Below are 13994 nucleotides of genomic sequence, written 5' to 3' on the forward strand. Positions count from 1 at the left end.
TACTGGAGATCAGACTGCAGGGAACGATGCAGTCTGCAGAATGAGGTGTGCTACTGGAGATCAGACTGCAGGGAACAATGCAGTCTATGAGAATGAGGTGTGCTACTGGAGATCGAAGTGCAGGGAACGATGCAGTCTGCAGAATGAGGTGTGCTACTGGAGATCGAAGTGCAGGGAATGAAGCAGTCTATGAGAATGAGGTGTGCTACTGGAGAGTGGAGTGCAGGGAACGATGCAGTCTATGCAGAAAGACATTGCTCTGGTTCTAGCTCCCTTGACACAGAGACACACACACACACACACACAGAGAGACACACTGCAGTAGAAATCTCTCTGCAGATATGAAGTCCCTGGAGTCCAGTGCCAGGGATGGAGCGCTCAGTCATTAAAGCAAAAACAATTGACTTCTTTCCCCCAGAGCCAAGGATTCTTAAAGATGTGCCTGTGAGAGTGGGGTCTGTAGCTTTGAGTTTTTTTTTTTTTTTAATTGCCAACATTATCACTGCCCTGTCGTTCTGAAGATGTTTCCGTTCTTCCATTGCTTTTAATTCTTTTTTTCAGATTTTCCAAATGCAGGGCTTAATTCCTAATATCTAACAACTTCCTGTGCTGTAGGTCACACCATCTGATTTTTTCTCTTTTTTTTCCTCATATTGGCATTAAAGTAAAACAAACAGGCAAAACCCTAAGAGATTTTATGTGTGGGTCCAGTGATAAAACATTAGTTAAAACACGTTTTTTAAAACCTTGGTTATTACTGCTGTAAATGCAAACACTAACCCTAACCCTAATAGATAGCACAACAAAACACAACACAACATTTGAATTTGTATTTTATATTTTTGCTGTTTTTTGGTTGGCTAGGAACTTAAATTACGTTTTCACCGACGGCACGCTTGTGGAATTACTCTTGTTATTTTTTTCGTGTTGCACAATTCTGAATTTGAAGCAACAAGAGGTAGAGCATTTTAAGTGAGTAGTTCAGAAAGTCACACCCTCATGAGACTCTCTCAGTGGCTGTTTACCTTCCAGTATGTTTGACTGATGAAATATCTTCACACTGTAGTGCCATACTACTAATGGAAGCCTCTGTGCTGCATTGCCACTGGAGATCATTTGGTTAGTGTATCAGGGATGGAAATAAGACGCCTGCTGCATAGCAGTTTCACCCATTCAGGTTTTAATATGTGTTTGATTAGCCCCAGTGTGTAGGCAACAAGCTCAGGTGTGTCTTATTACACTCATAGTAAAATCAGGAATGGGCTGCAATGGGATTATTATTTCCTTCTCTGGTGTATACAGCTAATGGAGTCTGTAGACACCACTACATGCGGTGGTTATGAATTTTGACATTCTCTGAACAGTTTTGAAGTTTGTGTTTTGCAATATCGACCATGTAGATGTCTAACTGACTTTGAATGGAAGGTCTCGGAGCCGCTGTCTGTCTTTTCCATGATGTGAAAATGTCGTGCTGCGAACTACAGGGGCCGATGGGATTCATGCTGTTCTATTCTGGTGTCAGTACGTGTCTGTATCATGCATCAGCTTCCCCTGCCAAGACCTTTGAAATAGATGAATACCGTTTATCTTTGGTACAAACAGAAGGTGACTGAAATTGTGGGACGAACTGCAAACCATGATGATCCAGAGAAAAGCAGGACATTTGTCTCCTGATATAAAGTGAAAAAAAAAACAACCAAAAACACATCCATGAAGGGATGAGAGGCCAACTAGTGATAAGATATAGGAGGTAAGGGAATTGGTCTTGAAGCTTAGGTTATTATCACTCTTCCAAACAGCAATGGCCTTGAAAGGTGTATGTTCAGGAATAGAAATAAACTATAAAAAGCAGAGCTGTGTGTATCAAGCTTTCTTTCCCCTGTGGGTTGATGTGAATCGTGGGTGGTGTTTTGTTTGTGTATGCCCCACGGATGAGCACAGGCACATCAAGTCTGTTCACAAGCTATTAAAACAACCTGTCTCATGTTACACTCCATCCTCCTCCCAGGCATTGAGACGAGATATGGCCTGCCTGAGTGGGTGAGAGCAGTTCAAGTTTTGACCGGGCAAGCACTAAGACCACGCGGAATCCGCCAGAAAGTGGTTGTCAATTTAACCAAAACACAGCAAACAGTTGGAGGAAGGGGAAGTCTAATGAACGCGACATACCAATAGACCGTCAGGTAAGGAAGGAGTAGGTTTTTATTGTTGTTATTATTGTTTATAATTTCTATTTTAAAAATAGACAGCGTTTACAGGCGAAATGGTGTAAAAACATTAGTCTAGCGGGCCTGGAAGACTTATCTAAGCCTGGGACTTTCCAGAGATGAGTGTACTACGAGCTGGGGATGGCCCTAGCACAGGGCGAAAGCGGTTATTTGCTCGATTGTTAAGGCAGCGAAATGGGAGGGAGAACGAGCATTTATACGTGTCTAGAAATGTACTTTGGCGGTTAGTTTGTTTTTGTTTTTTGTGACGTTGTGCTGCCGCCTGTAGCTAAAATGTTTGAAGACCTCTCATTTGCAATTTAATGCGTGTCTGCTATTTGCATAATACTAGAAGCATGCACGTATTACACATTATGTATTCACTGGCATTAATATTATAAATATAGCTAGATATATGTACACGTAAGCTATTACGTTTCCACTGGAATGAATATTACATCATTGGTTTCATGATTGTGTATGGCGAGTGAGGGTTACGTTATGTTTAAAAGCGTTCCACTTGAACTTTGAATTCTACTCGCATGACAGTCAGCTGCTAGCGCGTCCTCAAGTTTAACCGTTGCTGGTTACCGAAGTGTGCAGAATGACTACAGCACCACCAGCGATTCACCAGGACTGACCGATTTAAATTAAAGGATTTCTGTGTTCATTTTACGCCTCTTCTGTATTCGTGTAGGTGTCTGGCCATATCTCCATTAATTTGTCTGTATGTCACACATTTTATAAGAAACAGAATCGACTTTCCAGCCTTCGCAAACCCGGTCCTCGGGGAACACGGTGTCTTCAGGGGTCAGTTACTTAACAAAACCCTTAATTGAAGAAATAATTTGCTTAATTTGATCGTTTTAAATGTTCTCGCCTCCTAAAACGTTGCAGATCTAATGTTAACTTGAAATATCTCCCGCCACCGCCCCAAGCCAAGCACTTTTTTTTTTTTTTTAAGATTTAAACCAACGCCATTTGTTCGACATGTTTTATAAGCATTTCTTACACGTTTTGTTTTTCTGTTTCAGTAGCCAACTAGGAAATTACATACAAGTACACTTAAGTAAAACTTCAAACGTCAAATAAGTAAAACTCCAAAAGACAAATGCCTGAGTCAACCACAAGTGCAACACGGGACGTCCTCAGAAGGTCTCCGATTCCCAACACATTAAGTAAATTCCATTGCAATAAAAACACAGGCGTTGCAATCTCAGTTTTAGATTCACAAATTACCATAAAGAAAATAAAAAGGTTTTCATAAACCTAGTGCTGACAGTGTTCTAAATCGTTTCTCAGGATATTCAAGTTCGTTATAATGTTTAAACTAGTTAAGCTGGTACATTCTCAGGCAACCAAACAGATATCTTGTTTCAGGTCTGCCGATAGCAGTGACTTATTCAATCACTGAAACAAAGCAAATAGTGTCAAGTTTACACAGCAGTTAACTCGTTTCCAGTTGCACATGATACCCGCACGCACACACAGCACTAGCAACAACCAGGGAAAGGATTCAAACTGACACCTCATACACTACACACTGAAATTGCATGCGGTACACACTGAAATCTCATATACTACATGGTGAAATCGCATACGCTACATACTGAAATCCTGAAACCTCATACACTACATGGTGAAATCTAATAACACTACATGGTGAAATCGCATACACTACATGGTGAAGTCGCATACACTACATGGTGAAATTTAATACACTACATAGTGAAACCTCATACACCACATGGTGAAATCTCATACGATACATACTGAAAATTCAAACAAGGTGAGTGACGTCACATCATAAAATACTCCCGCGTCAGGCAAAGGAGTTCATTTCAGTTGCACAGGTTGTCAGAATGGAGGGATTGAGGTGTACAGCGGCAGAGCTAATGGAACAAATTTTAACTAGACCTGGAATCATAAATACTCTTTCAAATGCACTTGATCAAAGGGCATCGGTTGAAGCACACCCTGTACATACCATTGTCAATTCAGAAATTAACAGTTTGTTTCATAGGGAGAAGGGGTTGTAGCATTCTGTGGCCCGTGGTCCGGACCACTCAGCGCTGTGACGTCACAGTGGTCCGGACCACTCGGACCACTCCAGCTGTCCCTGTTATGTTATGATTTCACAGTTTCCTTTTCATTTTCTTTATTGGCAGTTACGTTATTTTCCAAATACGTATCTTTCAGCAATACATGCCAGTGTTTAAGTTTATAATAATGTGCTTGGGACCCGTTACCATTGTCATGTGTATTTAGAAAATTGATTTTACACTTCCAGAAACGTTATCCTTTATATAAGGTAAATATTTTCTTGTTTTAAAACTTGCCGATATAATATATAGCCTACATATGCATTATGATAGCCTTAACTACAAAATTCACAATGACAATAATAAAACAAACATGGTGTAGCGGGTTCATAGAGATTTAGTTGTAGATATATTGTTTTTAAATGTCTTACGATGTTTTTCTATGTGTTGTTTAAAGTTATGTTGACATTGAATAGTACTTTTGCACTTTTGACAATGCCAGTGGCTTCTGTTTACTTTTGAAGAACTTTTCATTTCAGCACAATAACAGGTAATGATGCACTTGTCTGTGGAAATAAACAATAATAATATATACTACTACTAATAATAATCTTGATTTTATCTCCTATTTTGTCATACTTGTACTTGCTAGAACCAAAGTCATTGTATTTATCTTGCTCTTAATTGTATTATTACTTGTACTGTGATTCTTGAAATGTATTTTTGTTTACGACTGTAAGTCGCCCTGGATAAGGGAGTCTGCTAAGAAATAAATAATAATAATAATAATAATAATAATAATAATAATAATAATAATAATAATATAGTGCCTTTCATAACCAAATATCTCAAAGTGCTTCACAAATAAGGGAAAAACAGATAAAATAACACTAAAACAATCATGACATATACAAATTGATCTGCAAAATACTAACACAATTCGAAATAAAGAATATAATAACAGCAGAAAAAAAGGCAATTTAAATAAGTGGCTTTTTAGGCGAGATTCAAAAACAGACAGCAACTCATAGTCTCTGATCTCAATAGGAAGTGTTTCTATTTCTACACCTCGGTGGTAGAACAATGTTACACGAGAAAAAAGTTCGGGAATTCGAAAGGAGTTTACGAAATTAATAATCAGTGTATCTTCTTCCAATTATTTAACATTAAGAAACAAATACGACACAAATACAATGTCTTTTGTGTGTGATTACGTCACCTACCAGCCCTACTGCTGCCTATCCCCGTGCATGTTACAATATATATATAAAGACGTGTAAATAAAATATGTCAGCATTGTCTATTAGTAAATGTCTGTTTTGCACTGTATTTGTGTCGTTTTTGTTCCTTAATGTTAAATAATTGGAAGAAGATACACTGTGATTATTAATCATTTGAAAGAGTATTTATGATTCCAGGTCTAGTTAAAATTTGTTCCATTAGCTCTGCCGCTGTACACCTCAATCCCTCCATTCTGACAACCTGTGCAACTGAAATGAACTCCTTTGCCTGACGCGGGAGTATTTTATGATGTGACGTCACTGACCTTGTTTGAATTTTCAGTATGTAGCGTATGCGATTTCACCATGTGGTGTATGACGTTTCACTATGTAGTGTATGAGATTTCAGTATGTAGTGGATGCGATTTCACCATGTAGTATATGCGATTTCACCATGTAGTGTATGAGGTTTCAAGATTTAAGTATGTAGTGTATGTGATTTCACTGTGTAGTGTATGCGATTTCACTATGTAGTGTATGAGATTTCAGTGTGTACCGCATGCAATTTCAGTGTGTAGTGTAGTGTAGTGAGGTGTCAGTTTGAATTATGTCCCTAACGGCGCCTCATAAATGGAAGGCCAGACATACAGATACAGAAGTGGCGCTCCTGTTATACTGCTCTCTATAGACTGTACGGAAATATTTTCACTTGTAATACTTGACATGAAAGTAAAATGCTGCAGTACTAGTGAAAATAAATGTTCACAATTATTTGTAGTAAAGTTGCATTTTGTGTTTTCACTACAGAAGAGTCTCCGGTTGAAGTCAAGGTGCAAAATATTTACTGGAGCTCAGCTCCGGCTGAATTTAAGCCATGTATATGTAAATGATTTCAATGGATGCGTCTCCTACAGCATGTGTTTAATGCGTTCATTCTGTCGTATTTAATTCATTTGCATGTTGTGTCGAAGGACAGAAATATGGTCCACTGCATGGCATTAATCCTTTAGATGTTCCTAGCTTGTGCATCTCCATAACTACAGTATGGTCTGAAGACACTGTAATTCATTTGGTTTGAGATGGCATTTCATTTCAACATGATTCATGCAGAATAATCATATCCTGCTCTCAAAAGAAAAGTTAATTAGAATGTTTGAGAGTAGGTGGATGGGAGTAGCAAAGTTTATGCCATTAATAAATATCTAATAATTCCCACATATATTACCTGCTGAATCCTTCATCTGAGGTGCAAATCTACAAATGGAATTTTACAAATAATCAATTCTAGCATAATTTCCCTCTCCCTCCCTCTGTCGGAACTGAAAGGTTGTGATAACAGAAATGAGATTACCTTTGGGCATCCCAGTGTGTGACTCATTTGAAAGAACAGCAGTCCACAGGGGAGTTTAATACAATGCCTTGTTTTACTGTAGTGCAGTATGGAAATCTGCAGCCACCAATATCTCATAAACCCTTTTGAGATGCCGACTTCATATTTACAGTGCTGTGGGAACTCTGCAGGCAAAATATGATGGCACCCTGCTCTTTGACCTGTGACTTAAGGTGGCTGTCATATTGGGGTTGTGTGGCTGTTTGGTTTCCAGAGGTTAAAGACCTAACATCTTGAGACAGTGACTTCATACTCCATGCACAGCTGTTTTCTGGCATCCTCTGGATTGTAGTTGGCTTCCCTTAGTACCAGTGTTAAAGATAAAGACCTCTGGCTTTCCGACAGTGTCTTCACAGTTGTTACACAGCAGTTTATTATTATGGTCTCGATAAAGCTGCATAACAGAAGGTGTTCCATTACTAGTGGTATCCAGTGAAAATGAATCCTTTCACTGTGTCATTGTGTTAACCTTGGGACATATCAATGATGCAGGTCTTTTTTTCTACCCTTTTTACTTTAGTTTACAAACTATTCAATCTGATACGGATGACATTCCCCTCACGTTCTAGTTTGTGTTGTGCTCCGCTGTCAGGATTTACACACAATAATTAACACATTTCTCCAGAGCCACAAGGGCTATTGCATGTGTAATTGGAAGCCAGTCATGAAAATGAATGTTTAAAACAAACCCATGACAAGTTGCCCACTGTGCATTATAACAGAGCCTAGGCCAGTAAAGAGCTGCTACTGTATGTTTCTATAGGAATCCAGAGCACATCAGAATCTGATAGCTGCTGCTCTCTGGGGAAGCAATCACTGCCACACTTGAGAACTCCCTACAGCATGCAGTAAAGAAACTTGCCTGATCAATTTGTAATGAGATTTCTGGATGATGCAAATTCCTGCTGCAGTCTTGTGTGTATGCAGAAGTGGGAATTGCTGAGTGCAGCAACTGTAACTACTCAGTACTTGGTGAGGCTGCAGCTACAGCTTGGTAAAATTACTAATGCTGTGTTTCCATGTGGCATTGCAACCAGATTTGAAATGAGTCCTTTTTGTTTTTATTGGCAGCAGAGCGGATCCACTTTGCATTGGAACTCATTCAGGCCCAGTTAGGATTAGGGCTCAGTTCCTAATGCAAAGTTAGCTAGAGAAAAACAAAGCATGTTACAATACTATCAGGGCAATGTTGGCATTAATTGAAGGAATTTGTTGTGATACAGTAGGCAGTATCTGGCCTTTGTTTAATGTAAACCTATGGAAGTTATATGATGGTACCGTCTGTGCACCAAAAGTGAAGTATGATAAAGGTAGGGTTTAGGTTTTATAGGCTAGTTATAATGGTGCAGCTGGGAATGGAGCGGTGCTGTCTAGAATCCTCAGTGTTACTGCAGCTTTGATGCATGGCAGGACTTCATGTAGGTGCCGAGCCTAAGGAATACCAGGTGTGGTTCTAATACCAGAGAGTCGTTTGTGAATTCTCCTCTGTTGCTGTAAACCTGCACTGTTATGTTGTGCAGTAACCAGTACTTGAGCACATTTTAAATGGGTCTCTGTGGTGCAATGGAGGCTGCTCAATTCTGTTGCATTGAGCACCATTGAGGCCTCCCTTACTACTACAGTAACTCTCATACTTGATCTTCACATTGCTCTACAAAGGGGATGTCATCATGTAGTAATTCAGCTACATTGCTAGCACGGTTTTAAGTGCCTCTCAACGGCACACCAATTACAGCTGGTACAAGCGCCGGAGCACTTACTGTACTGAGCAGACTTCTCTTAGCACTGCGGTTTTAAAAGCCGACTCCACTTACTCTATCCCGGCTCTTATCTGATGTATCCAAACGGGATTATCTGCTGTATCCAAACTCCTGCCCAGGTAATGACTCCTACCAAATCAAGCGAGTATCACTCCAGTAATTCATTGACTCCCAATGTCCTTAATAATTGATTTTAAAATACTGATGCTAGCTTTTTCTTTTCGATCTGGTGTCTGGAAACGCACCCCCATGTCCTGTGCTCTGTTTACCTTCCAGGAACCTGCCTGCAGATTGTAGGGGCAATCAGAGCTGTCGGCTGTATTGTACAAAGCACCTTACCAATGACCCTTCCTTGCGGATTACCAGGGGCTGTATCTGTTGATGATTCAGCCGTTCATAATCTCACCTGGATGGGAATAACGCTACTATTGCACAGCAGTTTGCTCCATTCCTGGTTTTACTGTGAGTTTAGTAAGACACACCTGAGCTTGTTACCTACACACTGTGACTAATCAAGCACATATTAAAACCTATAATGGGCGAGTGCTGTGCAATAGGAGTCTTATTTCCATCCCTGTCTCTGATTGCTACAGTTTCAAATAGTATTTTATTTATTCATTTATTTTATGTCAAGGCATCTAATTTATTTTTTACATTTCTTAACTGGAGAAAAAATGGGAAGGCAAGCAATGTACTGTAGCCTTTCTTCAGTGATGTCCTGGAATGGTTTAATAAAAGAGGACAAATACAAATCCTTAAATGCCATGATGTGATTCCAAAATCTGACATAATAATACTGGGAGCTACAGCAGAGGTTCTCATTTGATAATAATACCTAGATAATAATGCAGACTGCAAGGTTTGCCACATCATGAAGGTGTTCTGAAGTATTGCGGTTAAACCGTGATCATATACTCTAATCAAAAGAAGCAGAACGACACAAGACTTGAGAGAAACGTAAGAACTTCAGCCAAGGGAAACAAGGGTCGGGGATCAATTCCTTTTTAAAATTCCAATTCTAATTGGAATTGATTAAAAGGCAATGAGAATTGTTTTTCAAAAGGAATTGGAAGAAGAACAGGAATTAAAGGAATGGACCCGACCCTGGGGATACCTGAAGCGGTGTCCCTGCCATGACTACACATACTGTGGTGCAGCAGTGTGGAGTAGTGGTTAGGGCTCTGGACTCTTGACCGGAGGGACGTGGGTTCAATCCCAGGTGGGGGGCACTGCTGCTCTACCCTTGAGCAAGGCACTTTACCTAGATTGCTCCAGTAAAAACCCAACTGTATAAATGGGTAATTGTATGAAGAAAAAAATAATGTGTAAAAAATAATGTAATTGTATGTAAAAATAATGTGATATCTTGTAAGAATTGTAAGTTGCCCTGGGTAAGGGCGTCTGCTAAGAAATAAATAAATAATAATACTAGAATATGACCAGTGGGGGCTCATTTTCAAAGCTTTTTGTCTATTCTTTAACTCTTTTTTTTTTTTTTTAAAGAAAAAAAAATCATGTTAATGTTACGCAATGAGAGGCACCTTGAGAGTGAAGAGAACTTAACATATACAGTATAACTTCACTTCTAGTTTCGTAAAAAATAACTTTAAAACAAATATGACTTAAAGACTGGAGTAAACACTTTGAAAGTGTGGCCCTTGTTATCTAAAGCCCTGATCATCTTTCACCATTCTGCATATACTGCGGTCCCACAGAAAAGGCTTAAAAGGCCCCAATGGAAACAAATGCTGCTCTAAATCACAGTAACACACTGAGATGTGCTGAGCTCTTAACACATGCACTGGATTACTGGAGCCTCATCAAGGGTTAAATACTGTAATGACTTCCGAGAGCAGTGAGTCTCCCGAGGGCGGCTCTGCGTTATTTTAATCCTACAGCAGTTTGAAATTATTTGAATATGATTTTAGAATCACGGTGATACATTAAAGATCATTGATGTGCAAGGCAGTGGCCAGATTTGCTAAGCTTTTGCACCAGGCAGTGGAAAAGTTGCTTTACTTTTTTTCTATATGGTGTTTGGTTTAAAAACTTTTCAAAAGCTAGTGTGCTTGGTAGGCGCAGGCTTGTGCTTTTGTTGGTTACTTCTCTTAAAAAAAAAAAAAACTGCTCCTGGGTTACTCTACAGCTATTGCCAAATGTTTTGCATAACCCTATAGAATTAACAAATGTTGCTTCATTTGGTCAAATGAAAGAAACCTGCTGAATAAATTTACGTTAACATATTGAATTACATACCGCGTTGTAGTTTTCCATATATTTAATGAAAAACTGACATTAAATATGACATTTTGAAATCTAACATGAAATACTGTACTATAGCTGTACATACAGTACTGGTTGAATTATGTTCCCCAGTTCTCCCCTATCCCACTATGCTATGCATTTGGCTTCTGTGCTGTTCATTCAATGCTAAGTAATTGACAGTCAGGTTTGATTCTTTAAAAAGCAAGTCGCATTATTGATCTATCTTTTTTTTTTTTTTAATGGGGATGTTGCACTCCTCCACAGATAGCCTCAATACCCAGGTAACCATGACAATGAGATACAGTGTGTGTGACCTCTACAGTAACATTGTGTGTCGGCTCCTCCTACATCTCCAGGCTTCTGAGGGGAGACCTAGTTTATGGAAGCTGAATGGTGCAGCAGTGGGTCTACAGCTGAACTGTCATTGAAGACATTAGTGAATACAGTTACATGATAATCATGCTTATACAGCTTTACCTTCGCACTGCTGCTGCCTGACCAGTGCTGTATGATTGAGTGTTCTATTAAAATGAAAGGATGTAGTGTACTGCTGTAGCAACATATAGAGGTGCCTGGTGAGACCTTCTGTAATGCCTGTCTGATTACACTTGACAAGCTCATTCTTCAGAAGTAAATGATTGCAGCACAATCGGGATATACAGTGTGGAGCCGCTTGTCTGTCTGTACAGTATGTGTGCACCTTAGTCCCACGTCACATGTACAGTACGTAACATGCATGATGTGTCGGTCATACAGTAGACCCCTCTTTCACATCCCCCTATCAAAAAATAATACAGCACTATCCATATATTTATGCTTTATTCAATCCTGACTAGTATCTCTGCGTGGAGATTTTTACCATATTGTATAGCCCAGAATGAGTAGAGATGTTGTTTTTTGTTTTTTTTTTTCGTCCAAAATATCCTATTTTGTGGAAGACCGGTCAGAGGGCCAAAAATAATTGGATGTGTTTGTTTCTCAACACCATCAACCACATGCTGTAGACGGTGTGATTCTGAAGAGGAGACTTTACGAGCCTGTTTTGTCTCGTGTTATTTTGAATGATCCAGGAGAACAATTAGTTTGGGACCAGGCAGTGCGGGTGCGTAATAGAGTATTAGCAGAGAAATAAAATGATAATTGCATTGAGGGGATCAACAGTTTTGCAGATTTTATGAATTTTCACCAACGATTTCATCCAATCAAACATTAGAAAATACCTACAGGTACAGTGCATGCTCCAGAAAACCCCATGCCTGTCCAAATTGACACTAGGCAGACTCATTTTACAGTATACTGTACTAGCTGAAATACTGTAATACTAGTAAGTGTGGTTTTCTGTTGCTTTATGAAGATCATGGCCTGTTTACGTGTCAGTCCACACTGTCCCCCACTACCCTGTTGTTTGCCTAGAATGATATGCATTGTTGAAATACTGATATACCCCTGTCTACAATAATGGAAGAGCTGTTTCCTCTCCTGCTCCAGTCGGTGTTGGTTTCTGTTGAATCTGCAGGTACTGTACTGTGTGTGCAACTAATTAAATGAGTATTCCTTCCAGGGAACTCTCCCCTTTCATTTGAGTACACACTTTTTAAAAAAGTTTTAAATGATGGATTAAATCTGTGGCAGGCTAATAAGTGTGTTTATATACGCTGATGGAATTCAGTGGCACTTAATTACAGTCACAAATGCCAATACGCTGAACATTTTCTTCATTATATGAAGTACTGGGAGTTTGAAACGATGGCTTAGCAGTCAATACCAATTATATTCCACTTCAGGCAGAGACGGAGGCTCTGTCAGGCACCCTCTTAAAGACTATTCTTTAACACTAGAAACCCCGCGGCGGTCATTATGGCGGTTTTTGGTTTTAAAATGTAATTTTCTCCGGTCGTGTAACACATATGTGTCTGTGCGTTCATGTACCTTTCTGTCCGTATGTATTAAATATTCTCACAAAGCATGAAACGCAGGAGTGCAGAAATAAAGGAGATATATTACATTATACCTAAAAGCCCCGGGAGCAGTCACATTGACGGCCACATAGAAAACAATTGTATTGTGTTTATACAGAACGGTATTATACTTTATTATTTTTATTTACCAGTCCGCAATGTGTTTAGCTGTAATTAAATTAGTCTCTACTCTCTGCTCAAGTGAATGACTGACAGTCTATTGTTTTTCAGTTAGTCTTTTCAAAGGCTGGCGCCTGCTTGCCAGCTATGCTGTTTTGGTCAGTCAATTTGCATCGGCACTGCAACAAAATATGGAGTTGATGTTTTGGATCAGATGGCACGGAAGTATTCAAAGTACGGAAGTAAAAGCTGGTTCCCGACGGTGGTCTGTTCAGCTGTTTTACAATGTATTGAACCTAGCAGCCATCAACTCCTGGGTACTTTACAAAGAATGCACGAAGAAGAATTTACCAAGGAGAGAATATATTTTACAGTTAGCACAGGAACTTCGCAAGAACAGAGGGAGACTGCCAAGCGTGTACCCACAGCTGAAGCTGGCAACCCCGCTGAGAGCTGCAAGAGACGCCAATGCCAGGTTGGCTAGTGCAATAAAAATAAAACTTTGGGCAGCTATGCCCTGTGCAGAAAGGCGGCAGGGAGAAGCACATTATCTGTGTTGACTGTGAACAGCCTTAGACTCAAAGTAAAGGAATACAATTTTGTGCTGTGCACTTCTGTAAAATGTTTTCTAAGTTTATTTATCTACGTTGTTCAGTTGCTTTTGCGCATCTGATAATAAACCGATTGCTGTTAAAGTTAAAAATGTATTGCTATCGTTTCAGTTTTATAAATATGTATGTTGTAAACCGATGTCTGTTCAGATGTTTATTTACTTACATTTTCTTGTAATAATTTGTAAAATAAATGTTCATATGTATATATAATGTTCATATGTATATATAATTGCATCCGACTGTTTCTCCTTTCATTATACTATTTACAGTGTTTTGAATACAGCCATCAGAAAGACTGCTTCTAGGTATGAGTATATCTCTGGTCCATCTAGTGTTAAAATGCTAGTGATATTGGGAGCTGGGTGGTGCAGTGGCTTAATGCACTACTGCTGTCCCTTTGTTTCAAATCCATCTTCTT

The 13994-nt window shown here is 39.3% G+C and overlaps 1 protein-coding gene across 1 annotated transcript in view; it reads left to right on the forward strand.

Moving 5' to 3' along the window:
• Positions 1-2033: 2033 nt before the first annotated feature.
• Positions 2034-13994, forward strand: part of wash1 (WAS protein family homolog 1) — a 29644-nt gene continuing 17683 nt past the window's right edge. The window contains exon 1 of the mRNA XM_034033431.2: positions 2034-2183. The gene's annotated coding sequence lies outside the window, so the exon portion shown is untranslated. The remainder of the gene's footprint in view (positions 2184-13994) is intronic.

This window comes from Acipenser ruthenus, chromosome 14 (genome assembly GCF_902713425.1).
Source record: "Acipenser ruthenus chromosome 14, fAciRut3.2 maternal haplotype, whole genome shotgun sequence".
Lineage (NCBI taxonomy): Eukaryota > Metazoa > Chordata > Actinopteri > Acipenseriformes > Acipenseridae > Acipenser > Acipenser ruthenus.